Source organism: Pteropus vampyrus, unplaced genomic scaffold (assembly GCF_000151845.1).
Source record: "Pteropus vampyrus isolate Shadow unplaced genomic scaffold, Pvam_2.0 Scaffold136, whole genome shotgun sequence".
In the NCBI taxonomy this organism is placed as follows: Eukaryota; Metazoa; Chordata; class Mammalia; order Chiroptera; family Pteropodidae; genus Pteropus; species Pteropus vampyrus.
The window spans coordinates 3,406,168-3,433,590 of NW_011888917.1; positions in this window are offsets into that span (position 1 = coordinate 3,406,168).

Sequence of the window (27,423 nt, forward strand, 5' to 3'; positions counted from 1 at the left end):
AGAGTCTATATTTTGCACAGCCTTTATTTTTCACAAGGTAGCAAACTGCAGCTCAACAGAACTGAAAAATTGCTTCTGTTATATGGGGACTTCAATTTCTAATAACAGTGCAATGGGAAATAATCATTTCCCCCTGTCCATTGAACATATTTACTGAGCAAGGCAAGCTACCAACCAGTGCTTGCCGCTACTTATTCAAGACCACATCTAGCTAGACAGCAGGGGGAAAGCTGCTGAGAAGATATAAATAGCCTAATAACTATTCTTTGCTCCCACTACTATCTCTTGCCCCTCACTTCTTCCTTTTACTTCATTTTACTGCAAACCAACATTTATTCATTTAATTCTTCTGCATCAGTGCTCTTGACACAAAGAGCTAAAGTTGCTTTATAGGAACTGCCTGTGTTTTGTTTTTGTTTTTGTTTGTTTGTTTGTTTTGTTTTTTCTCCCAAAAACCCCTTTCTCAGAAAGGGGGAAAAAAATCTCTACTTTAGACAGTTCCAAAAGCTTACACTAACTGCCCACTTTCAAACATGCTGATTTGAGCACAGAAGAGACTTTTAATATAAGAAAAAGGGAAATCAATAAATGTGACATATTCAACATCAGCTAAAATATTGACACTGGGCAGGTACACAGTCACTCAATAGTATTTAAAATGACTGGGTCAATGCAGGGACTTTGGATCAGATTGCTATGGGCTGAAATTCAACTCTCCCATCCACTACATTAGTGTTCTGATTTGTAGCACTGGATGATAACAGCTACCTTGTGTGTACATAGGTATATCTGGCATAATATTTGGCTCCTGTTAGGTGTACCATCATTGGCAGCTAATATTAATGTTGTTATTATTATCATCATTATTATTAAATCAGAATCTTCCATTCATATAGGAGGATCTGCTATTCCCTGCTATTGGCCCATCCCTCTCCCGTCAGCAGAGGCAGACTGTTTGAATCGATGTCTTCTTTTAGCCAGCATCCTCTCCCAGCCACCTAGGGCACTCAAAGCTCTCCTTTGCAAAGGTGGAGTTAACAGGAAGGAGACTGATGTCCCTCTCCACAGACCCCAGAGGCTACAGTCTTCCTAGAGAACATAAGACATTCCCTCTGCATACAGGTGAGTCAACTTTAAGCAGCAAAAGGTCACTCACACAGAATCACAGATTGAGGTTTCCTCTTCTCGCCATTGGCTGAAACCTGCTGCGATTATTACGAACTTACCTGTCTCCTCAGAGATCTGCTTCCTCAGCTTGTATCTCCAGGGTGTGGCATGGAGCTTGGCACATGGTGGGTACTCAGTATATGTTGAATTGATTGATCATTTAACTGTCTCGCCCGGCTTCAAGGAGTCACTCCTCTAAATTAGGAAGCTAGGAAAGAAAAGGTGTGAGACTTGGGTACGAAGTCCAGTGGTATCTACTATGTCATTTTATCCACAGTCTCCTAAAAGACTCATCTCATTTCTTATCTTCTATGTCTACAGCAAGGTTGGCCATATCTGATCATACGTTATGACTAACAAGGCTTTTAAGATGGGCACACTGATGGAGCCTGTGCTGGCAATTTGTTTGTGCTGCCACCTGGTGGCGCTTGATTTATGGCCTCATGGTGTGAAAAGCCTACCCTACCACCAGCATCATAAACTGAACCACAAAGAATAGATCATATTTGCAACACACTTTTGAATTAACCTAGGCTATGTCTTTAAAAACTAAAACACTTGAAACAGAAATATTGGATTTCTATTACTTTATATTCATTTAACAATCGCAATAAGCACTTATCATTTAATGTGTCTCTTCATTGGTGCCAGAGGGACTCAGAACAAAGTTATGAAACAGAACAAAGTTATGAAGCAGAATTTTGGAGTCCTTTGCCGTTAGTTCTTTTCTGGTAAACTTGGAAAAATAATACTTGCTTTGCCTACCTCACAGACTACATGTGAGGATTCAGTGAAATAATGACGTGAAAGCCTTTATAAGCTATGAAGTGATACACAAATGTGAGAATCAGGCAGAGAGGACCCCAGACACAAACCTTTTTAGATAGAAGAGTTTCCGTGTTTATCACTATGTTCTAAAAGGAAACACATGAAAAGACATACAGCTTACATGACACTGGGCATGAAAATGTTAAAGAATGAGCACCCATGCACTCTGGGTCGTCACAGCCAGGAAAGGGAGGACTGTCTAATGATATTTATCCACAGGAAGTCAGAAGCATCGCAGCATCCATATTTCTTTCCAAGGCAGAGATGCAGTTTTCAATTTCGGCTTTAATTAGGAAGTGATTCTTCTCCCCAAAAGGAGTTTAAATTACATCATCCTTTGCCATAGCACATTAAGAAGGCTGTGTGCACACCCATGGAGAGCACCCAGTTTGAGAAGCAGCAATACGAAGCACCCTGCAGTTCTTTCTGGCTCAAAAAGGAAGGTGAAGTTTCTGCTTCTACCTCACTGAATTACTAATACCAGACTTGACCTGCCACCCCACCAGAAACAACTAGAAAACTAAACAAAATCTATGAAACAGTAGTTTTTAGATCTTAGACGACCTTCAGCCTAAGACTGGGATCCCTGAGAGAAAGTGAACAATATGCCCTACCAAGTTCCCAGCTTTCCACCTGGAAGCAATTTGTAGGTATGGATCAAGGAGAGATAACCTGAGCAGAGGTACAACCATCTCACTGAGCTGAGGTGGTGAATCAGGCTGACAGGGCTGACATTTGAAGGGCAGAGTGAGTACTGGAGAGGAAGGAGATACACAGAGAAAGAGCTCCGGAAACCCGCATGAGGGTCCCCATGCCTCTGTTGCCCAACACTAAACTGTACATGTGAAAGGTAACAGTTCACAAGTCACTCAAAGAACTGCTTCAATCGAGAGCTGTAAGCTGAACAATTCAAAAGCTCCTATGAAGTAGGAAGTGAGGTATGTGTGGCGGTAGAGGACGGGGAGATAGATGAGAACCAAGCATATGACATCCTAGAAGACATTGGTGTGCAAGAACAACCAATGGAATCCAAACCCAAAGAGAAATAAAAACTAGACCAAAGATAGACTGTTCTCTTGATTAGATGCCAGTATTAAGCTAGAAATCTCTTGTATTTAATTTATAGTATAGTAAAGTGTGGGGTCAGTGATTCTCAACAAATCTTTGGATGGTTTTGTAAAGTCCTAAGTTATAAAATGATTGCATTAATGTTATAAATATAAACCTTATGAAACTATTCTGGCAGCAGCCAGAATTACATGCCTTGAGTTGAAAAACCCAAGTGAATGCAGAGGTGCTATCTAGCTGGTATGCATTAGTGCATCTGTATTAGTTTCTAATATTAACAATCTTCCATTTTGAGCCCCTGGCTCTACCCCAGGACCAATCTAAATATTTAGCCAACCTGATTTGTCCCCAGAACCTCCTAAATCTTCCCGGAGCCCAGAACCTGAAGGATTAACACAAAGCGAAGCCGGGGACCTCCAGGACTCCAAATACCTTACTTGCTTTGATTACTTGCTGTCGATGCCATCATTCTGCTAAGCAGTAACCTTATCATAGCCTTTCTTACAATGTGTGTTTTCCCTCTGGATATCTTATACATCAAGGACACAAAATACATTACAAAAAATATTGCTGAGTCAATGTTGTATTCTAAAGAGATGACAATTCTGAAGAGCCCAAGATTACAAACTAGTTTATGCCAGGAAAATGGCTTATCTACTTAAAGATTATATCAGCAAAAAAGAGTCAGACCTTAACTAGAAATTTTTATTTGATCAGAACGTTCCTAACAAAAAGGATTCATAACAAGAGAATGAAAAGTCTGGTCCATGTGGCTAGCCTAATCCTCACTCGTAGAGTGAGCATGCAATATCTACTATAGGAATGAATGACCAGTCTCCTTTGGTGGCTGTGAGAATTGGACCTGCCCTTCATTCATGAAACATTTACTGAGCCTATACTGTGGGCCAGACATTATGCCAAAGTATAGAAAAAGAAAAGGAAAATATGTATATTTCATTTGCCTTCTTTGATAATCTCACCAATACCTACCTATATTCCATATAGCCTTTAAATGATCATCAAGAATTAGGCAAGCTATCAAGAAAGATAAATAAAGCCATTGAATTGCAATTGTTATGAAGGCAAGAATCCAGTCTGACTTTTGTACAACTGTATCCTGAGCATGTAGCACGGTTTCTGACATATAGCAGGTGCTCAATACATTTTTAGTTCCTTTCTACCTCCTTACTTTCTCCACTCTCATCCAGGTCAGTGGGTCTGTGGCATTCATCCATCCACTCACCCCATCCATCCATCCATCCAACCATCCATCAATCTTTCCACGTATTTAGTATTTAGTGCTTCCCATAACCCTGGTACTTTACATACCGTATCTCTGTCAACTAAAGTTCAATCAGACACCAAACCACTAGGAGATATACTGCGCTCATGCTCGCTCTCTCTCTCTCTCTCTCTCTGTCTCTGTCTCTCTCTGTCTCTCTCTCTCTCTCTCTCTCTCTGTCTCTTTCTTTCTCTCTTTCTCTCAATGGATTTGTTATAGAAATTTGAGTCATGCACCTGTGGGAGCTGGATAAGCAGTCCCTGTAAGGCTGTTGTTTTCAAGTCTGATACTAAAAATTGAAGTCCACAGGGCACATAGTGGGGAGGAGAAGATAGATGTAAAGTGGAGGGGAGCATGGACAAGCTGGAATGCATAAGCACAAGCTGAAGCCCATGATAATGGACTGGAACTTGCCAATTGCTGTCACCTCTGATCTTGATAATATGGGTATCCTCCAGAAGCTTGGGTCCTTCATCACAGAGCCAAACACACAATCTGGATCAAGAATCTGAGAAACTAAAGGAGAACCCAGGGAGAGGTGGAGCAGTTGGCTTGACCAATGAGTTAAGCCAACAGATAAACAACAATATCTTTGAGCAATAAAATGATTTAGATTATACTATTACTTCTCTTCTACCCTCCAAAGCTCATTCAAGAATCTCTCTCATGATACATCCTATCCAGAAATAAAGAAGAAGGAAATTCTGGAAATCTAGTTTAGCCAGTTTGACACTTTACATACCCATAATACATCTCACTTAATCTCATCATCTTAGGAGGCTGATGTTATTATCTTTATTGTACAGACAGAGAAATTGAGCCTGAAGAGTTTACGATCTCATAGTAATGGGTACAGTTGGGATTTGATTGCAAGGTTCTCTTCCCACTTCAGCATTGCAGGAAAAAAAAAAAAAATCAAAGCAGATGCTAACAGGAAGCAGAGCGTGTGGACCAACATGCTGTTTCAGGAGACAGCAAAGCACAATAGTAGACATTAGGGAAGAGCTGATCACTGCTGGGGCACAAATGTAGCTAAAAACCTAGGTAGTGACACTTCTAGTAAGACACAAAAGCTTTTAAACAGAGGGTTGTATAAGAAGGACTGTTTTTGAAGAACAGCAGCAAATGGGCTACAGGAATCAAGACAGCCAGAGCCACAACACAACTTTGAGAGGTACAATTCATTCAGAGTACAATGTAACTGTGAGCACCAGAATTAAGTCAACAGGTCATATGCTGTACAGTTTAGCTATACATACACTGCAGAGAACAGCACCACTTCAAATGACTCGAGCCAATTTAATGAGTAGATAAATAGTCACAAGGCACAAGGGAATACCCTCACGTACACAGAGTATCTACATATTAATCAGTCCTGCCTACCCAAATGTACACTCACACATCACATGAACCTTCCATGTGGGAGAGAAATTGAGGATTGAGATATGACTTGAATTTGTCACATTCTTTGGCAACTGTTGCTGCTAGTGCTGTCACATCCATGTTTGGCAGGCTGTTCTAGAAGTGGAGTTCTAAATGGCAATTGAACTCTTTCAATAAGTCTCATCTCATCTAATTTTGAAAATTAAGTCTCTTAATGGCATGTTACCACACCACAGAGATGCAGTTATTAGGAACTATCCAACTCATACTCTAAGTTAAAACAGGAAGGAAATATCTACTGTAAGAAGAAAAATTCATTTATGGAAATGATGAACAGCTTTAAAAGAGCAGGGTCATTTATAACAATAGGTGTCAGAAGGTTTGGTGCATGAATAGACTGAGCCTGATAATATCCAGGAAGAAAGGTCAGCATTGTGACAGGGGCACAGTCAGTCCCAGTGATGCTGAATTATTAAACGTTTCTTGCATTAAGCATACAGCCCATTTACAGTCATGGTCTAGGGAAAGATGCCTCCCCTATGACATCATAGCTATGCTGGATGTGGTGGGCTGAGCGAGAGGGCTGGGGGTGGACTCCTCACCTCCATCAACATACACTTGCCATGCATGGAATGGGTAACCCATTCCACTCAAAGAAATGGTAATCCATTCTACTCACCTCTTATGCACTTCCTTTTGGGACAACCTATTTTACTTAAAAAAAAAACAAAAAACGATTCACCATCCTTATTTGGAATTTCCCTCAGCGTTATCATTTTGGGCACAGGAATGCTGGGAAATTGGTCTGAGCTCTCAGGATGAAACATTTTTGTGGTGAGGCCAAGGAAGGGACACCAGTCTTCATATTTACCTCCTCAGCTTACAAGTCTATCCTCAAGCCAGCACTGTTAATGCTTCTGGAAATGTCCTTTATTTTATTTAAGGAAAAAAATACCAGATGTTCAGAGGGGACTGGAATAATCTGTTCTCTCTCACAACAGATGAACAACTCCTCCAATATGAGAATCATTTTAATTTTGTCCTATTGTAACTTATAATGATTAAAGAAGAGAAGGCTCATTAAATACGCTGGATATAAAACAAATCCAATTTTATTGTTCTTTCCAAAGTTGGCCTGCATTTGAAAATACAAATAATGTGGGGATGGTGCAGCATAAGTAGTCTTGAGAAACTGGGGTGAAGTGTGCAGAAGGCGATCAGGGTTATCTTTAACTTTTGCTCATGGAGCTTTCAAGCACCAGATGTGAGCTTGTTACACTACCTCCAAGCTCCTAACTCATTCTATCACTGGATTATTGATAGATAAAACAAATAGTTACAGGGGAGGCCATCCAGTGCAGCCTCTTCTGTTCATGTATGCAATAATTAACAATTTAGGCCAAGTAACTTAGCCAAGGACACCCAGAGATGTGGAAATCCCAGACCAAGGCTCTTTTCATTCACTTTGCTGGGTCCTTCTGCTTTAGGAGCCAGAAAAGGTGGGAGGTCTTTAAGAAAAGAATAACCTACTCTTTTTCTTAGGAGGGTTCATTAAGAAATGGCCTTGAGATAGGGCACTGGACTTTTCTACTCTGAGGTCATTTCCCCCCAATTCCATAATGTAATTTTTCAAGAATTTACTATTCTTCTCTTTTGTGTTCTGCTTCAAAGGGCTGAAGAATACACTAGTGATTTAAAACTACATTATCTCTTTTCTTCATTAACAGAAATGTCTATATAACCGCTGGCTGTTAGTTTAAAGGACCAGGAGATGAAGAGCTTAGACTCTTTAGCCAGATCACAATATAGATTGGAGAATCTGGTTGTAAAACAACTACATTTCACACCAGACAACATGATTCCAATCTGTTTTCTATGTCTATTCTATATCCCTCTCTTTATAACCAACCTGAAGTTGCTAAATGTCTCTAATAAAATTCTAACCTCATGATAGGCTTTCTGGAAAAATTCAAATGCCAATGAAGTAAAAAATATGGAAATTTTATTTTTAGTAGAGATTTTAAGGTTTAATTGACATAGAATAAATTGAATGGATTTAAAGTAAATAATTTGGTAAGGTTTTTTTTACCTCTATGAATCTGTAAAAGCATCAGCACTGCTCAGACAACGGCAAAAAATCATAGCCTTGGTGGCTTAAACAACAGACATTTCTTTCTCACAGTTCTGGACCCTTGGAAGTCCCCGATCAAGGTGCCAGTGGACTCAAGTCTTGATGAAGTCTCTCTTCTGGTTTGCAGATAATCCCCATCTCATTGCGCGCTCACATAACCAATTTGTGCACTCACAGAATGAGAGAGAAAGAGAGGTCTGTTTTTTTTCTTCACATAAGAACCCTAATCCCATCATGAGGGCCCCACCATCATGACCTAATCTAAACCTAATCACCTCCCAAGGGCTGTGCCTCCAAATACCATCATAGTGGGTGGTAGGCTTTCCACATAAGAGTTTTGGGGGAACACAAACATTCAGCCATAACAATACTGAATATATTTATCTCTCCCAAAATTTTTTTGTGTCCTTTTGTAATTTTTCTATTCCTGTGCCTCTCTACAACCACCACCCCAGTCCCCAGACAACCACCGATTTGGCTTTTTTGTTTACTATAGATCAGTTTCTATTTTCTCAGGTTATATAAATGAAATCACATGGTATATATTCATTTCTTTTTTAAAGTCTGGTTTCCTTTACTCAGCATAGTTATTCTGAGATGCTTCCATTTTATTGTGTGTATCAACACTTTTTTGTTTATATGTTTGTTTCTTTGTTTGTTTGTTTTCGAGTAATAATCCATTGTATAGATATACCACAATTTGTTTATACATGCATTGTTGATGGACATTTGAGTTTTTTCCAGTTTGGGATTATTTAAGTAAAGCTACTTTGAATATTCATATACAAATAATTGTATAGATATATGTTTGTCTCTCTTGGGTAAATATCTAGAAGTGAGATGAAAGACTTACATGGTAGGTGTATGTTTAACTTTTTTAAAGACTGTCAATGTATTTTCCAAAGCAGCTGGACTATCTTTCATTCCTATCATCAGGGTAGGAGAGTTCTATTTCCTCCACATCTCTGACAATACTAGGTATGGTCAGTTTTTGTGGGGAGTTTTTAGATGTTATCAAACATATTTTTCATCTTTATTGAGATATCATTGATTTGTAACATATGTAAGTTTAAGATATAAAATGTGATGCTTTGATACATATTTGTATTGCAAAATGATTACCATAATTAGGTTAGTTAACATTTCCATCCTCTCTCATTATTACCATTTTTTGTGCATAGTGATAACATTTAAAAACTACTCATTATCAATATTTAAGTATATAATACAATACTATTAATTATAGTCACCATGCTATACATTAGATCCTCCCAGAATTTATTTATCTTATAGTTGGAGCTTTGTACCCTTTGACCAACATCTCTCCATTATCCTCACCCCTTAATCCCTGACAACTACCATTCTACTCTTTATGACTTCAGCTTTTTTAGGTTCCATACATAGGTGACAACATACAGCATTAGTCTGCCGCTGCCTGACTTAAATGCTCCAGAGAGTAGCATTGCTATGCTTTTCTCTCTGCCCCATTACTGTAACCACTACCAATATGCAGGATCTCTTCTTTTCTTTCCACCTTTGCCCCAATCTGGGGGCCTAGAATGTGGTAAGATTCATTTTCCATACCCCTCAGAAACCAGACACTTAAGTTGTAGGCCTCGATAACTCAGCCTGGCCTTATCGCTAACGCTTCTCTCCACAGTATTTTTCCAACTCCAGCATCATCAGGACACATCGGCAACACCAGGATGTCGGTGGCCAGCAAACTGAAGAATGAGTGGCAATCTCCATTCACAACAGATACCCAAAAGCTTTTTGTGAATATTTTAATTTGCTCACCGACCCGAAGTTCTATTTGATTGAGGGAAAGGGACCAGTTGAGTGTTTTCTTTTTCCTTCCCTTCATGAACACCATTCCCTGACTCTTTCAATCCCCTATTTATTGCTCCCATTGCCAAAGATCATCAAACAAATTCAATTCTACTCACACCAGGAAATGAGTAGGAGTCTCTAATAAGAACCAGGCATTCTTTTTTAACCAAGATATGGAGAATTTAATAGCTTTGTTCTCTACAGGATATCACTTCTACTATAATCTCTGTACTTCTCAGTGTTCTATAAGGACAGAAAAAAATATTAATCATTATCCCTCATTATGCTGTTGTGCTCTTAGTTTGAGATATTTTTCAGATATCTTTTTTATGCCCCCAAGTGGCTGTTTGGATTGATTAATCAGAGAATGACATGTGTGAATCTTGGTCCTTGAACCCAACCTCCTCATTCTAGTGTTCTTTCTGTCATCAAGATATATATATTCAAGATATATCAAAAGTTATTGGTCATAAAGGGGGCCTGGTCAGCTAGCTTGAATAAACAAATGCAAACATATTGTCACTACCATGGAAAACAATCCAAACATAACACAAGAACTCAGCTGATGGCTGGTGATGACTATGTGGCTGAATTTCTCCATGATGAACAAAGCTACATTTTTTATACCTCTCCATTTATTCTGAAACAGGTGCTTTTATTTAGCTTTTCTCAATCCCTTCAGTTGTATCACCACATGCTTACAAACATTTGATGGGATAAAAAGGTCTTGTGAGTATCCAAGAAATTAAAAGAGGCATTTGAAATATATGCTTCACAACTGCAACTAGCCAGTTCTAGACCCCACAGATTCCCAGTATGGATTGTTGATCATCTGACCAAGAGTTTAAAGTATCTCTGGAGACTCCTTAGGAAAATAAAATCTGGCCCATGAATCTTCACTTTCATACTGACTAGAGTGCTTAGTACACTGGTTAGCACAAAATAGGCACTTGGGAAATGTTGGTTGTGTTAAATGGAATTCAATGGAATTGTTTATACATTTATGTCTGACCCTATGCCAAAATCCTGGTGGGGTGAATTAATGGACCAAAAAAAAAAAGAGCATAGATAATGTATCTTTAAGTAATGGCTGGAGGAAGAAATAGTGACTTATGTTAAGTGAAGGGCAAAGTGATAAGTTAGGGTAATTATTAACTTTGTAGGCCCTTCATGCTTTATGTATAACACTGGCTATTTAATTTTAGGTAGAAAATAAGCTTCTGTTTGGAAATGAGTTAGGAAATTCCTTTTTCCTGATGAAATTTAGTACTTTTACAATCACCACTACAGTGTGCAAGTGTTGTGTGGGTGGGGGTGTGGGTGCACGCGTGCGTGCGTGCACTGGGTGATGATGAATGTCAGAATGACTGAGAATTCTAATTGAACACATTTCCCCATTTAGACATATAGCAGTGTTTTGACGAGACAAGCCTTCCTATCTGCATATCTAAGGTATAAATGCCAAAGGATAAAGTTTTAGAGTTAACAAGGCATGACTTTCTAGATGACTGTTGGTATCAAGACATATGTCTGCATAACACACACATATGCATGTGTATGCATACCCGAACATATACCAAAAACAGCAGAGAAGAACAAAATGGGCCAGAGAGAACAACATCATTGCTTGTACTTATCTGAAGGAGTGGACTCTGTTCTATGCAGATGAAATCATTTGGCTATGGTGACGGAAAACTTCCCTTCGGTCTTTTACACTATATTTCTCTCGGAGACTCCTGTCAACACTTCTATGTCTTGGAATGAGTCAGGAAACATCCCTAGTGCAAACAGACAACATTCCAGTCTGAAGCCATGAACATCTGCACAATACAAACCTATCCGTGTTTATTCCCGTGACACTGATCAAAAGATGACAGCTTAATACAGCTCTCTGTATGAGCTAAGCACATTTTTATCTCTGGCCAAGATTTGACCCTGAAATGACTTTCCTCATATTTCTCAGAACTTTGGTGCCCTATATGGCCACTGGGTTTCACCTTATCACCCACTTCAGGTGCATTCCAGGAGCCATTAAAATAGAATCCTGGTGGGGTGTTTAAATATCTACTACCTAAAATTTTTTTTTAAATTCAATGGTATAGTCAACTGAATTAAAAATTGTATTGAAAAGTAGGGCAAGGAATTGAGAAAAGGGGAGTATGTAATAAAATAAGTAAAGCCATTTCACAGGTGAATTTTGAATCCAGTTATTTTAGGTGAATGAGTTACTGTAAAGCAGTAGTAAAAGTCATAATATAGAGAAAGCTTTTCAGCTTAATGAAATTCACTTCAGTGCCTCTGTAACCTGTCTTATGTGATAAATGCACTCTGTGGCACGCTATTTTGTTTATAAAAAGACACAGAAAGGCAACAACTCTACAGAGCAAAGCCAGAAAAATCTCAACCTTGGACCTGAAAGTGAGCTTTGAATGAATGCCTCTTGAGAGATTCTAGCCAAGATCTAGTGTGGCTCTCTCTCTTCTCAGTTCAGTGGATTTCCCCCCAAAGATGAAAGGAGGCCATACCTTGGACAAAAATGGAATGAAGCACACTTAAAAGTGAGGAGTTAAACCTCTATTCCTTTCAACTACTGTGACTTTTATCCCCCCAGACAAATCCCAGATACTATTGGCTCAAGAAGATGAAACAACAACAGAACCACGACCACCTCAAACTAGCTAAATGAAATTCTGTATTCAAATTCTTTACTCATACAGATGTCCTTCATGTCAACCATCAGTCGAGCATTTACTCAGGGTTAAAATTAACACCTAAAGCTTCACCTTCTCAGACTAATCTCAGTACATCCTTTCCCCAGGTAGCAAGTATAATTTAGTTTATATTATGGACTCTGAATCCAGCTGAGTAGTGAAAGTTCAAATGTGTGTTCCATATTTTTAACTATATATAATATATTCGAGAGGGAAGTGAAAAACTTAAGTGTATATAATTATTCGAATTATTTAAAATATTTTAATTATAGTTTGTTAAAATGAGCAATTAATATCTCTAATCTAGAGTATATACAATGATCCTACATATCTAAAATTTGACACCAAATGAGTGTCAATTGAAGATGGGGAATAAAAAGCAAAAGCTTCACAAATCCTGCAATGATAAGACTGCCTACCATTTAATGCCTCTATGCCTGTAGTCTATCTGTTAAAGCAAAGAGAGCAAAGAGAGAGAAAACTTTATCTTTTTAAAACTTAATTAAGTCCCTGTCCATAAGGCGAGTGCCTTTGGAAGCTGTGCTTGCAAGCCAGCAAAATCTGTTTTTTTTTCTTACAGCTTGTGGTAACAGAAGCCTAACTAACCCAGGTTGGGGAGGGAGGTGGGGTAGGTAGGGTGATCTGGTGATGGTGTCTATTACATATGATGGAAAATTAGGTCTCATTCAACATACCTGGCAGTCTGAGGAAGTACAATTCATATGTGTACTGTGACACTTCACCTTCCCCCAAATGTTTTTCTACACCAGGCTTCTGCCTGTCCTAAAGTATCTTTCCATGTAGAACTGTTGTTTTGCCTGCAGTTACTACTGTGGCTGCCCATCAGATTCACCTGGGGAGCTTGTTAAGAAAACAGATTCCCAGACCATATCCTAGACCTACTGAATCAGAATTTCTAGAGCCAGTGTGAAGAAAATCAATATTTTAAACCAGTTTTCCAGGTGTAGAGAATACAGTCAGTCCAGCTGATCCAGTATTTGGACATTTTTCATTAGAAAACATGCAGGAAATGTAGAGAAAAAGAAGAAAATGGATAGAGCAGAGAGGGTTCCTAACCTCATCATCTTAACAAAGGTGAGTTTATCAGGTAAGCTCATTGTCACCCTGAAAGGCTCACAGAATATTTCTATCCCAGGAGTCACAAACTCACATGCCTTCAGGACAGGCAGATAATATAATTGAGTGAGACCAGCTGAGTGGAACGCATGTGGCTTCCTCAGTCTGTATTTCATTTCTCACTTTTGATAGAAACACGGGAACAACAAATATCCCACATTCCTCTGAACTCTTACAAGAAAAGAAATGGTACAAGCATGAAGATAAAGGGCTATACCTGCAGTGTCCAAATAATAGGGAGGAGTAGGGACTTTGGCATCTGAAGAGTTCCTGCCACGTCTAAAGTGGACAGCTTATACTCAACCTCTGTCAACTTCTGTGGTGGCAAAGCCTATGCAAAAGCAGCTGGGTAAACAGGAGCAAAGGGAAGGTTAAAGAAAGGCTCCACAGAAGTGGGGAAGCATTGACTCTAAGGTGGATCTAGGCTAATAGAGAAGAAAGACTTGTCCTAATGTCCTCTTCAGGAAAGAAGAGACAAATAATCTACTGTTTTATTATACTGAGATTGTGACAAAAGAAACTGGGATTTGGAATCAGGCAGATCTGATACAGAATCCCAGCAATCAAATTGCTTAACTCTGTCTGAGCCTCACTGTTTTCACTTTTTAAAGAGGAGGCAATATCTAACTTGTATGGCTGTTTTGAGGGTTCTCTGTGAAAATCCATATGAAAACAGAAGTGCATGGTCTGAAACACTGTAGATGCTTGATGAATAACTTTTTTTTCTTGAATTTCTCACAGTTTGGTCACAGCACACTCCCATATTACCCTCTTTACATCCATGGCTCTATGAAGATTTTAGGAAAGTGGTTGCTTTATCTCAGCCATTTATAAAACTGAACCAACCCAGGCAATGCTTCCTTAGATTTTTGTAGTCTAAGATTTCTCCCAAGTGTTGTACCTGAGATTTGAATATCAGTCAGGCATTGGAAGATGTTCTATTGGTTTTATTTGTTTGTTTCAATTAAAATGTGGTGATATAATTTTTCAACAACAAGAATTCATGATCTCATGTTTCCCTTGATATAACCTGAAATTTATCTGGCCTGTCTCATTTAGCCATCTCACACAAGCACAGACAAATACTCAGAAGATACATGACATCATTAATTATTATTAGGTCTCTAGGATTTATTTTGCTTTTGTATTTCTTCTCATGGTATTTCAGAGGTTTTGATAACTTTGTTCTTTATTCTCTAACAAATAGAAGTAGTAGAACAGAAACTATATTCTCACATACAGGACATAATTTCCCAGTTTGCTAATCAGGGAAAAAACAAGAGTACTAATAGCAATGCTTGTTTGATTCATTCTTTCACAAGCACTACCTGAAGGACTACCATGGGGTAGAAAGAGTGCTTGATGCATTCATATACATGGGAAAATGGTTATAGAAATCCCTTTACAAACAAATACTATAAGACAGCTTCTATTCAGAAATCACTTATATATCTGATGGCTGTGTAACATGTGGCCTGATAAGTCCATGAAAATACCATGATCGCATCTTGATAATGAGTTCTACTGCTAGTGTCTGTGTCATATGACATACACTTTTTAGATTTAGGACCTAAAAAGAAATGTGATATTAGATACAGATGCATTGGGTAATATTGTATTCCATCATTCTCATCTTCACTAGGTTGATAATCATCTTCCTTGGTAGCAATGTCTCTAGAATTATACTGGTACACATCCAATGAAGATTTTTGTGTTTATCGATGTAGTTATTCATAATCATTCACTTCTTTCTTTAGCTTTTTTCTTTAGCTTCTTCGAGGTAGTAGCCCTAGTCTCAGTTTAGATTTTTTATCTTTGGCTAAACTTCTTTCTTAGTCTGTTCCATGCATGTGTGGTTCAGGGGTTGGAGATGTGGGTAGACAGAGTTTAGGGATATCTTCATTGGCTCTTTCCCTTATGTAATACTCCCAGTCTCTTCAGCATTCAGCTTCTCGGCTTCATTTCTCTTGTTCTCCAAACCAAACAGATGGCAGGTTTTCCAATTTCTACTCCACTAGTTCTGTGCATTGCAAGTGTTGCACTTAGCTTTAGTCCAAAAGCAAAGAAAATGGAAGCTGATGTGTATAGCACTCTATTTTCTTTCCTCCAGGTGAGTATATACTCCCCAGTGGAGTCTGTCTGCTTCTGCTTATTCTCCAGTATCTTCACACGGATGCTTTTAGTGTTCTGGCCAATTCGTATAGTTGTTTTCTTCATGGAACAGTTATCTCATAAGGTTTTAGTTTATCAGACACAGAAGAAGAAGCCAGTCAAATGTCTAAAAGCAAGACATTCTTGTACATAAAGAGATTTTAGAAGTCACCTACATAAGCAAGCTTAGACCAAGGGAGACTAAGTGATGTGACTACTGTCACGAACCTACTTAATGATGAAAATTATTAAATAAATATATGGCCTAGTCCCAGTCTTAGTATATGATGTACCAAAAATAGCATATGACCTGTTTGATTAAATGGGGTGAACCAGTAGAGGAGGGTATGAGAAGACCACCTAATAAGGAACTAGAGAATCTCCCTGAAAAGCACCTACTCTAAGAGAAAAGGGAGCTAAAACAGGCCTGGTCCAATGTGGCAGGGTGCTTATTAACCCAAATTCACTTTCCTTCTAGACCCCCAGGACCCATGCCTGAGTCCCATGACAGTTTGGGTTGTTAATGCAACCAGAAAGACTATGGAACAACAGCCACGTTGCTTTGGTACTCTTCTAAGAGAAGGTAACAAAACGGTGAGTGATTAAGGCACTACAAGACAACTCATGGTTCTGGCACCTCCAGATCTCCAGCGTATCAGTGGTGGCAAGGGCAGAGCTGGAGGAGGCGGGCAATGCCTATCAAAAGCAGCAGAAGAAACTGGAGGGAGCATCTGTGTGTGACAGGAGGAAAGGTTTCCAGAAGAAGGGGCAGTGGTGCCTGGGGGACGTGGCAGCATCTAGCACTGGAGGTCCAGAACAAGGAAAGGGGGGACCGTCACTTATGAAATTTGTTTTGAGAACATTGAGAGGCCCCTTGGGAGGAGGAGCTTTTCGTGGACCTAGAAGTCCTACATTGATTGGTGAAACGAGATGTATGAAACACACATGTTTAGTGTCAGTGGGATCTATTTTCAAATTCTGGGCTGATGTGGCCTAAGTAAGCACAGGTTTCAAATATGTATTAGCCAACTGATTGAATGCAATTATCAATCAATAGGATTAAGAGGAATAAGTAGACAAGATACAAGTGAAATATTATATGTAAAGGCATGGAAGTAAGAGAAGGGCATGTAGAAAGAGAAGCAGAGTCTTTTTGCTCTTCTATCGATACCTTCAGTTCATATCAAAATAAACCAACATTCATTTTAATTAATAAATATCCTGCTATTCATGTGCCATTATTAGCGTAAACATAAATTTCACATGTAAGAGAGAAAAGGAAAGTAACAAGAGGAATTCAGTTGAAGAAAGGCTGGAGAAACATTCTTTGGCATTTCAAAATGTAGGTGCCCATGCCTTCTTTGTAATGATAAGAGCACACTGTACAGGTAGGTCAGTGAAGGATCCCCATCACTAAAGCAGAGGGCCCACTATGGGTATGAAGGGAAGGTGAGGACACAGTGGAAGTTGATGTATGGAAGCAGGTCGTAAATATAAGGCCAGGGAGTTCAGACTCCATTCAACAGTCAATAAGGAGATTTCTGCTGCTTCTCAAGCAGGGGTGCAATGTGATAAATATACTTCTGGAAAGAAATATCATTATAGGAGTGTGCAATGTGAAGGTAGGAAAGACGATCCTGGAAGCTTTATCAGTGACTCAGTTAGGAGGTGATGGGACCAGGCCTGAGCCGGTGGCAGTGGGAGTGAAGAGGATAACCATAAAAGTCAAGACATGGATGGAATACTAACATGATTAATATTCTCATAGCTTCTGAAGGGCAAGCCTGCCCATCATTTATCTTTGTATCCCAGAAACCAGCACAGTGCTGGTGCTTAGGGCAAGTGGCAGCCAGAATAATTTCTAGAGCATGCCTGCACTTTCTTATAATCATTCCTTTCCCTTTTCTCATGCTGAAGATGCTTTGCTTTTCATATGGTGCTTATTATTTGTAAGCACAGAGGCCAGAAAATAATTAGAGGGTGTGTAGTCTCTACCATGTGTTTGTCTAATGCTCTTAAAAGGAAACACATTTCAAAGATCCCCATATTCTTTGTTTCTGCCATACTTTTAGCTTCTGTCTCTCTGGTGCTTCTACCACATTTTTGTCATTCACGCATTCGGCTCTGCCTTCTTGTAGAAATTTTCAAAGCAAGACAGTTCTATCAACACCCCTACCTCCTGTTAAATGGATATCTAAGATGTTATTTTCTGGCAGCTTATCTGATGGGGCTGAGATCAGAGGCACTGTGATTTTCAGCAATAGGAGGTTTGATTCCAATATGACATACAGTAGGGTTCCGGCTTCAGCAGAGTCTCCCTAGTGGCGCACTGCCAGCTAAGCCGGCTTCATCTGACTCCCTCTCAGCACACTGCCTACCCACCCTCAGCATACATTACCATCAGGAAGATTCACACACACACACACACACACCACACCACACCACACCACACCACACCACATCACACCACACCACACCATACCACACACGGAAGAGCAGGCTAGGAGAGTAATGTGATCACTTGGAATCTATGGACAGAGGACATATAAAAACGAACGTGGACTCAGAGTTACTTATTTTTGCTATCAATGGGCCATCCTTTCGAAATACTCACCTATCAACAGCCTGAAATCTCCCTCTGATGTGACAGGGCTGTGGCTGCCTGGCTAACTTGAGTATTGGCCTCATTCTGTTACTGCTGAGACCATCTTCACAGTTGCCATTATTGCAACTGTTATTTTGCTCATGCAACAGGGGTAAATTCACTTGTGTCAAGGACTGATATTTGAATGCAGCAGTAAAAGGGAGCCTGTCTACTAAATATGAACCCCCACGTACATCAGTAAAGGAGTCATTACTAAAGCTGGAGGACCACTATGAGTATGAAGGGACAATGAGGCTGGATATGCAGAAGGAGTTCTATGGAGAAGTGCCTTAAAGATTGAGCCTTGAATATAGGCAATTCAATGATTATTAAAGAAAATATGACAGAGTAATATGATACTAGAGATAATCACCATTTCGCCTCGGCTCACATTCACTAATCCATTTATATAGCAAAATAAGGAGTCCTGCATATCAAGTGGCCTCAAACCATGTCACAGTTAATGGACCTGACCAAAAATTTCCTCTCTTTTAGGAACTGGGAATGGACACAGAGACCAAGACAAGGAGACATGAGCCGAAAGGTCATGTACCCAAAGGGACCACTTTAAATTGGCACTGAAAGGCCCATTGGGGGGATGATCCAGGCTGTACAGAGATCATAAAGCAGATAAGCAGAGAAGAATAAGGATAAAAAACCACTTAGCCTCAAAATGAGAAGCAGAGATTCTGAGAGGCTTCGCAGCCCCCGCCCCTCCCAAGAAATAGCAATACTTCCTATAATTAGGTTCCACTGGAAACTGCTGGAATAATTTTCTTTCCACCTGAGCTTCTCCACTTGGGATCCTGTCCCTTCCAAATAAAAATTCCTTAACGAAATAAGCAGCCTGGAATGTTAATGGTGGGCTTTACAAATGAAGGGAAGGCCATGAGAAGTTAGTTCTGCCACTGGGAGTTTCAAACTCCTGAAAAAAAGAACGATATTTAATTAACTATTATATTCCCCCAAATGCTAAACACATAGAGTTCATCTCTGTTGTTCTTATATTCACAAAGAACTTTGTACATAGTAATTGTTCAATAAATGTTTATTATTACATGAACTTTAAGTATTGTAATAAGCTGCACATAGCATACTCTTCTTGGACCAGTGAATTCAACCAGCAGAGACTTTGCCACAGTCATGTTTAAGAGAGCTGAGTGACTTGATGTGGTTTTCAAGATCCTGAGTGAGGAATGAAGTTTGAGAATAACAGATTATGTCAGTCTCCTGGAGCCTTAACAGGAAGGTGTTAAATAATTGCAACTGAGGATGAGTCAAAGAACATGATTTTCTTTTTCTCTTTTTTAGATCCAGGTCTGTTCTTCTCCTTTCTAGTGCAATACGTACGTGGGACCCTCCTGCCAACCACACTTTAGCATATTATGGTCATGCATCACTTAACAAGAATAGGTTCTGAGAAATGTGATTTTGTTGCTGTGCCAACATCATAGAGTGTACTTACACAAACCTAGATGGTACAGCCTACTACTCACATAGGCTATATGATATAGCCTATTGCTTCTAGGCTACTGGTCTTTACAGCATGTTACCGTACAAAACATCATGAGATTAAATCAAGCACAATAGAAAATTATTCAATCAAGAGACATGAGTTATATAAATTGTCTAATCACTATGTTGTACACCTGAAACTAATGTAATATTGTATACCAACTATAACTGAAAAGTAAAAATTATTCTTAAAAAAGGAGACATAGTAAACACAATATGTACAAGGCTGCTGCTGGCATATCATGGCATACTGTTTTACAGTAAAAAAATTTTTTAAGTAGAAAGAGTACCCTCTGAAATAAAGATTAAAAGGAGAGTATAGTAAATTCATAAGCCAATAACAGTCACTTATTAGCATTATGTACATAATTGTATGTGCTATGCTTTTACAGAACCAGCAGTGCAGTAGGTTTTTTACACCAGCATCTTCATGAACGCATGAATAATGCATTGCGCTATGACATTACAATGGCTATGATGTCACTAGGTGATAAGAATTTCTCAGCTCCATTATAATCCTGACACAATTATAGTCAATTGTGTAGAAGTTTACTAGGCTTATTTAAAACATTTGTATACTCAAACACAAATGCTTAACATTTACCATTTTAAATTTCTAAGATGTCATATTACTCCTACCTTTTACCCTAGTAACAACTTTTATAATCATTTTCTAGATCTAAAAAAACTTTTTTTTTTAAAAAAAAACCAGCTGTTGCTGATGAAGATGTGAAGAAACTGAAACCTTCCTACTTTGGTAGGAATATATGTATTTTGGTGCGATTTTTGGTGAGCAATCTGGCAATAGTTATAAAAACTGAATGTGCAATAGTTCTTAGGGTAAGGGAAGCAATGATACAAAAGTCAAATGGAAGCAAGACAATAAAGTGGACGGAATGTGGGTTAAACTCATGACTTCATTGTGTGACCCTCAATACATCACTTAGATAATCTCCCTGATCTTCATTTCTCTCATCTCTAAAACAGGAAAGGCAATTCCCACATTCTTCATTTGTTGTGAAGGCTAGAGAAAATGCGTACAAAGCACCTATTGTAGAGTCTGTCACTTCAGCAAGACAAGTCAAGATGAGTGAATTCTTGTCCTTAAGGAACAAAAATGATGGTGGAACTCTTGGGTAGAACTTAGAAAAACTCTAAAGTTATTATTATTGTTGTAAGAAATTTAAACTATCATGCAGAAAGATTTGAGCAGGACTGAGATCTTGTATGTATTTGTGAAAGGTCTTATAAATATTTTTCTTTTCTAATACAAAATATGAAAAGAAGCCCACTAAATAGATATAATATTGATAATAGCCTATATATCTTAAATTAATATAATATTAATTTCTTATTCTCTGCTCATCAGAATTGTTTAAGATCATCCTCCCCTGAAGCTTTAATAACATGCTTAAAATTTTATTGCTTTGTTACAGAAAATATACAAACTGTAAGGCTAAAGATTTTTTTGTATGTTTCTATTGTCTTATCTTTTGGTTATTTTGGTTATTGTTGCTGTGATGTTGTCTAATGTATCATCCACCTTTCTGATTTTATGTCATGAACTGTTGACTTCTATATTCTGGGTTTCAATAGAATCCTAGAATCAAGAATAATTTGGGTGCTTGAGATAGAAAAAATTTGAGCAAGCAATATTTAACTATCCTCCCCCTTGCACCATCATAGGTCCAGGGATTATTTCAAACTCCCTTTCTCAATGTATAGGGTTATAAATTCTTAATTTCACCCATGATAATCAGATCAAATTAGAACAGTATTTAGCTCTAACATGGCTTCACCAGCAAATTTCCTACTCCTATCTCTCTCTCACACACACACCCCTTAGAGAATTACTACATGCCACATGGTCTAGTAGACCTAAACCAGTCAGATTTCAGGGCTCAGACAGGGAGGCAGAAGCACTGTGCTTATTATGGAATAAGAATTTATCAGAAGTAGAACTTACACAATTATAGGAGTACCTGGGAAAGGAAAGGCCTGGAAGGAGCATGACAGGTCTAGAGGAAAAGTCACTAATCAGTCCTCCCGAAGTGCTGATGAAGGCAGGTTGAGGCTTCCAGGGAAATCTAAGAAGCCAGGCACAACCAGGGGCAGAAGTTTATGAGATCTGTGATCTCTGTATAGCTACTAGTTCTGTGAATCCACAGCCAAGCATCTGGTGAAAATGCTTAGACACTAAGTCTAGTAGTGGTTGAATGTAGAGCAGAGGAGAATGAAGACAAGCTGGGCATATCTGTGCATGTTTGTCCACCTTCCAAATTTCACATAACCTCCTGTTTTAGCCAACTGTAACCAATAACTATTCAAGAAAGAAGACTCTTGGAAACATTGTATCCAAATTAAATAATTCAAAGTCCATACCTTGTCAATTTGTTGTTCATGTATACTTTTTTTTAACTATATTTAATTTCCAAATAAAGGCAATAGCAAAATCATGCTTCTACCTAACATGATGGGAACATCTGTAATGTAGCCAACAATATATAGCCCTTCCCAAAAGAAGATACAATAGGTTCCCTGTCTCTTTACCCATCTTTGGATGATGTTCATTCCTCATCTGAGTCTTACTCTTCCTTTGATATCTATACCATAAACACTATTAATATATTTTATGTTTGATAATATGAGAATTAGAAAAGGGAAAAAATGTTATTTCATACACACACACACACACACACACACACACACACACACACACACATATATAATATATTTACATTTATATCAAAGTAAGGAAAAAATATTTATAACTATTGAAGAATTTATTTCCGTAACTTGTCAGGCCATCATAACTGGAATTTATGACTTTCTTCTTCCATCACTCATCTGTATTCTCTTTGACCTCAGCAAATAGCTTGGCTTGTCATGGTCCCTTGCCTGATGGCAGGGTGACCCAAATATTTATTCCTTACATGCCTGTATCATTAGCAATCCTGCTCTATTGGACTGTCATAGTATTTCATTAATTTTAGCATACAACATCGGGTAGTACTAGGAGACACCCAGAGCATCTCCTGCTTTCCAAACATATTCTGCCCTGTCCTCATTTTGAAGCAGCAGCCCAACCTCCCTTTGATAGGATTAATCGCCCCCTCTAATGCTACTTCCCTAATCTTTGTCTATTGGTTCACTGGGGTAAGGAGCTCAAAATGACCAGGTAATAGTTTCAACTTCTAGTTTAGTGAAACTTTTTATGTCCCCTGATAAAAACAGTCTGGTCTTGTTTAGTAAGAACCTAAATCAGCATTGCCCACAGTTGTGGGGACAAATTTTGCCAGTAGATTATTAGGAGTGACAGGATAAACCATTCCTGTTGGTCACCGACTCAGAGCATATATTTATCCTGAAGAATTTTACACTCGACCCACAAAATAGTGTGACACATTCGGTGTCATAACTGAGTCTTCAAAAGGATATTGTACCATCTCCACAGATCAATTGCTTCAGGGTGATGAGGGTTATAATAAGACCAATGAATTTGCTATTAAATAATTTCCAAGGTAAAAAGTAATACTGTGTGGAAAACTATAACATTTTGAAAACCTATGGGTAGTGGTTTTAGCAGAATCATCACAGGCAGAGAACAAATTCATATCCAAGATATGTGTCTATTCCACAGAGAACAAAGTGCATTACTTCCATGATGGAAGTAGTCCAATGTAATCAACCTTCCGCCAAGTGGCTGGCTGATATCCCTTAGGAGTGGTGTCATATTGTGGATTCAGCATTGGTCTCTGTTTCTGGCAGCTGGGCACTCAGTAATGGCTAAAGCAAAAGTCCATATTGCTGAGCCCATGTGTAACCTCCATTCCTGCCACCATGCCACCTTCATTATGAGCCTACTAGGCAAGTGTAGAGATGCCTGGAGAAAGAGGCTGATTAACATCCATAGCATGAGTCATCTTGCCCCAGTGGCTTTTTAAGATTCACCTCTGCCAAGAGCGCTCTTTGGTAAACAGTCACATGAGACATAAAAGTCGTTACATTTTATGTCCATATTGGAGAGTTTTAGCCACATACCACTTCTGGACTACTTGCCACCAAATTTTTCATTTGTGTTCCTTCCAAATCTCTGAGTATCCAGTAAAACCATCAGCCACTACCCATGAATCAGTGCTGATCCATAAATTTGGCCATTTCTCTTAGGCACTGCTTTAGAATTGGAAGAGGAGCCATATCCAGCAACTCGTTGAAGAGAGGAAAATCTGAATGGCCTTGGGGACTCATTTCCTTCCCCTTTAGGAAACTTAGCAAAGAACTGGCTTAGATCCACTGAGCCAGCCTGCAGAAATAAGGTTTTTGGCTAAATTCAGCATTCCACACAAGATTCCTGAGCTCTCAGTATGCAAACCTTGGTCTCTAGTATGCATCTTCCCTAGCATGTTCCTAGACTCAGAAATCTCATTTTATTTCCTTTTGCCACAAGAAACCAGGCATTTCCTTCCAATTTTAGGCTAGCTTACATAATGGGATGAGTAAGCAGTTATTTTTTACATATCTGGCTTTCTGGCTAAAGCAAGCCTCCGCTGGACTTTTGGTCATGGTACATACAGGACATTTATGTCCAGCCTATACTATGGAGTAATGAGAATTTGGCAGACTGCATTCACTCTACTACTTCTCCAATTTTAAGCACGCCCATTAGCCCTATGTTATATCTGCAGCCCATTGTGCTATGCTGAATATCCATGGCCACTTTCATAACAGATAATTTGTATACTCTAGACCACTGTATGCCTAAAACCTTGACCAAATTGGCATGATCAGGCACTTTTGAGGGAACTCTTTCTTACATTCTGGCACACATATATCTAGGAAAGTGTCTATTTCTGCTCAGTGGGTCCAAGCAACATGATGTCATCAGCATGGTGAACCAGTGTGATGTCTCCCACCACTTGATTAAATTTATGATAATCTACTGTCATTTTCCAAAACCCACCTGTCATTTGCATAGTTTAAAGAGGCAAACTGGATGAGGTTGTGTTAGGAATCACTACTCCTGCATTTTTCAAGTCCTTGATGGTGGAACAAATTTCTTTAATCCCTCCAAGAATGCAGTATTGATTTTGAGTTACTGATTCAGTAGGAAAAAGAAGTTCTAGAGGTTTCCATTTTGCCCTTCCTATCGTAAATGGCCTCATTTATAGATCAGGGAACTAATATGGGGATTCTGCCAGGCACTTAGTTGTCTATTTTAACTATATATTTCATAACTGAGAAAATAACTGTTGCTTGACATAGGCTACCAGTGTCCTATTTATCACAGATGACAGGTTAATCAATGCCTCTAAGTCTAGTCAGATCAGAGTCCTGATGCCATATTGCTATCCTTAATGTTGTATTCCCTAGAACCACTTCTAGTGTTACCAACATTTGTCTCAGTCAGTGTTCAATTAGAAATGATATAGATTAAAGGATGTATTATAGGAATTAGACTATACACAATTGCTGGAGGAGCTGTAACACTGAAGGTCTGGGAGAGGGAATGGAGGATCTGAGGAAGTTACTGACCAGTCTTCTCATAGCACTAATACAGGTGGACAAGATGGAGCTTTCAGAGAAATCTGATAAATCAGGCTCACTCAATCACCTAAGTGGAACCCCAAGTACATCACCCTTAGTGAGGAACATAGTACTTGCTGCATCTATATAGTTATCATTTCTGTGCATTTATAGCCAAGCATCTGGTGCTGTGCCTGGGACCACTCCTGGTGCAACAGAACCAGAGGTCAAGAGGAAGAACCGGACTTGGAAAGGAAGTAAACAAACATAACCTAGAACCTGCCAGTCACTTCTTTGTCTTTTCATCACTCTATCTGGTCCCAAAGTTCTTCAGAGAGTAATGACTATGCTTCAGTTCAGCTTCTCAAGTTCTACTTTGAATAACTCTAAACTAGAGTCATAGAGGAAAGAGTGGTCTGTGAAACACAGTTCCTAACTTAACCAAGTTGACATAGAACAATCCAGTATAATATTGATACAAGATGCAGAAAATGTGGCATGAAAGAGAAGGGGGAAGCCCGTGGAGGAGGCTAAGAAAGAATGGTCAGTAAGAAAACAAAAAAACAGAAGGATGTGAGTTACTAGATGACACAGAGAAGTGTCTTAAGAAGAAAGGAGTTCTGCCAAATGTGATGAAAGGTCAGAGAAAATGAAGTTTGAGAGCTAGCTATATGACTTGACAGCATGGTTAGGTTAACCACCCAGCTCCAAAACCATCAGTGGGTACCTAGAGCCAGTATATACTGATTCCAGATGGCTGGAGGAAACAATCAGATTAGCCTGGCTTGGGTCAGCATCTTGGGAGAGAAACCCCTGAGGAGGAAAAGTGCACAAAGCAGGTAAATTAACTGATCCAATTCTTAAAATCCTCAAGAACTGTAGTTTGGCATGCTTCTAGGAATTTATGGGAAATTCAAAATCTTTAGAGTTGCAAAAATGGAATATTGGGGTAATTTTACATTTATAATTAGAGAATTACATTTATAATTAGAGAATTATAAGTTTTAGAAGAAGGAAGGGTATTGGAATAGTGATTACCGCTTTCCAGTGAGTCCCAGTAGACTGCCAATCTTGCATAAGTATGGTATCAAAAGATATTGAATAACTGTGGACTGCAAATAAATGGAATTAGCAGAGACATAAGGCTACTTTCAAGAAGGGAGGTACTTTATTTTAGCAAAGGTTGTGAGTCAAACTTTAGGGTCAGAACAGGTTTAAGAATGAGCATTGCATACTTGAGCTACACACTGACGATTGTCTTTTGCAATTTACATTGACAAAAGAATATTTGTCCTGAGTTTATCTGTTCAGTTACAAATGACATAGGACTGCTGCCATGTTCTTACCTGTAAGATCAATTTTTAGTAAGAGGTCACATAGGGCAGTGGGAAAACAGGGATAGAATTAAAAACTGAGTCTGTCCAGTTGTGACTTGGCCACTACTCAGCTGTATGACATCTTCATTAACTGGTCTGAGCCTCCCAGAACACTATATTTTCAGGGTTTCCTCTAGTTTTAAAACCTATGATTTGAGTAACTCCCAGAGAGAATGGTCCTGAGAGCATGAGCAATCACAGTAAGAAATACCCAAAGGACTTTCCATAAAGCTCACACGTAATTCAAAGGTCTGTTGAATCATCCAGCAACATCCAACAAACAATACAATCCAGAAGTCTGGCTGAAGCAGTGTGTAATTACAATGTGACTTTTTGAATGAACAGTAAATTTAAACTGGAAGAACCCCTGCAGTTGATTTAGATTAAAAGCAAAGGGGCAATATTGTATTTTTGGGATGTAGATGCTCCTTAAAAATGCAGACTTTTTGTTTGTTCAGTATCTTGTTTTTTATTAAAATATTATGAGTAATAATAATACAAGGCCTTTCTTTACATATCATGAGAGGAAAAAGAAAACTCTTAGCAGGTATGAAGATTTTAGCAAGAAATCTTACTGATTCTTTAAGGCATGCGAGAACAAGCAAGAGAGATATTTAAGATACAAATGAAGTATCTGCTTACACTACCATTCAGAAATGCAAATGTATAAGTATACC